Source organism: Phacochoerus africanus, chromosome 15 (genome assembly GCF_016906955.1).
Source record: "Phacochoerus africanus isolate WHEZ1 chromosome 15, ROS_Pafr_v1, whole genome shotgun sequence".
In the NCBI taxonomy this organism is placed as follows: domain Eukaryota; kingdom Metazoa; phylum Chordata; class Mammalia; order Artiodactyla; family Suidae; genus Phacochoerus; species Phacochoerus africanus.
This window is the reverse complement of record NC_062558.1, coordinates 76,565,121-76,567,249: the sequence shown is the minus strand read 5'-3', so window position 1 is coordinate 76,567,249 and position 2,129 is coordinate 76,565,121.

Sequence of the window (2,129 nt, the reverse complement as noted above, 5' to 3'; positions counted from 1 at the left end):
ACCAGAGACAGACTGGAAAATCCTCTTAATTTCAGTTTTCCTTTGTCCGCTTCTTTTTCAAGCACCTTTTTTAAAAGGCCTCAAGGCTCTTATGAAGAAAGACTTCAGTACTGGTTGGGACATTATCAGAGGAAGAGGATGAGTGGGATAAAGTGTCCATTGCTCTGGCCTTGACCCCAGATAGAAGCACTGCTTTACATTGTCAACAGGGTTATTTTATTGGTATTTTTCTTTAGGAAAAAAAAAAAAAACAACCAAAACCAAACAAACTTCACAATCCCTCATCCTCCTATTGTCTTTTTTCTCAAAAGTTCCCTGCAGTGAGACCTCCAGTATCTTATCCAGAAGGGAACTCTAAAAGCGGGACATCCCCTCACGTCAAAATCTTGTTTTGTGACTTCTAGGTATTGATTTCATGGTGTTGCAGCCATAGCATTGCATTCTAAATGAGAATGGGATAAAACCTACTTTTTGGAATTGATCATTAGGAAATGTCTTCATCGGGTGGTTAAGGAGTTTACAGTATAGCATGCAAAGGAGTAGTAAGGTCATGTGTGGCATGAGGACAGTATTCTCCTGAAGCAAGCTTCTAAGTCTGGTATCTTTGCTATCAAAACTTCTTTGGGCTCAAAACTTCCTAAAGAAACAAGGTTTAGGTTGTGTTTTTAATCAATTTCGAGCAGCAGTATCTCATGTTTTCATAATGCCTTTCTTCCTCCATTTAAAATGGTTTAAAGTTATTTATATTACTAATTTTCACACAAAGATAAGGGCAGGAGCTTCAAATTAGGAAACACTCATTAAATTAATGACACTGAAAAAGGAGTGATGAAGTTTCATTTTTAGACAAAAGAGGGAAAATGTAGAGTTCTGTATATTTCGTGTCACTAGACATGTCACCATAATTATGTGTATCAGTTTGCAAGCTCCCTGACTTTCTATGGTGTGTAGAATGAGAATTGGCCAGGAGTTCCCGTCGTGGCGCAGTGGTAAACGAATCCGACTAGGAACCATGAGGTTTCGGGTTCCATCCCTGGCCTTGCTCAGTGGGTTAAGGATCCGGCGTTGCTGTGAGCTGTGGCGCGGGTTGCAGACACAGCTCAGATCCCGAGTTGCTGTGGCTCTGGTGTAGGCCAGTGTCTACAGCTCCAATTAGACCCCTAGACTGGGAACCTCCATATGCCGCGGGTGCGGCCCAAGAAATGCCAAAAAGACAAAAAAAAAAAAAAGAATGAGAATTGACCAGCACTAATACTGAAGATAATGTAAAGGGGAAGTATTAAAAATTAAGTTAGAGAGGAGTTCCTATTGCAGCTTGGCAGGTTAAGAACCTGACGTATTCATGAGAATGTGATTTCGATACTGGCCTTGCTCAGTAGGTTAAGGACCTGGCGTTGCCGTGAGCTGTGGTATAGATTGCAGATGCAGCTCGGATCCTGAGTTGCTGTGGCTGTGGTGTAGGCTGGCAGCTGCAGGTTATGATTCAGCCCCTAGCCTGGGAAATTCCATATGCTGCAGGTGTGGCCCAAAAAAGAAAAAGAAAAAAAAAAAGAGAGAGGAAAGTATTTTATTTGTTTTTAAATACTGTTTTAAGCAAGGATCCAAGCGAAACCAAAATTTTTCTCTCCTAATCTTACCTTGACCTGGTGCTTTGGGCTTTTGTTATTCCTAAACTTTCTGCATCTATGTTTCTTTGCCTAATAACTGTACTTCTGGTGACTGGCAAAGGAATATTATGGTCTGTAGGAAGCAGTCCCTAAACCGGTCTTCATGATCTTTTTTCTTCCTACGCTAAGTAGCATTCCCTTTGGCTCCTTTCCCTAGGGTTTGTTTGATTAAACAGTAGTGCTTACTAGGGGCCAGGTAACATGCTGGTCACTGGTATTTGACAGTGAGTAAGGTAAAAGTGCGGTGTCTATACGCAGAATATACAGTCTAGCAAGGGGTTCCCATTGATTTAACGTGTAGGTAGCTATCACTGATGCTAGCAGAACACAGGCAATTTGACCTTGACCACTGGCTTATTAAACTGCAATCTGATGGCAGCAGTGGATGACTCTGGGACCGAGGTACAATCTCACTGCAGGATACTTCTGCAAAGGGGCAATGTTCTTAACAGAAAAAAGAAA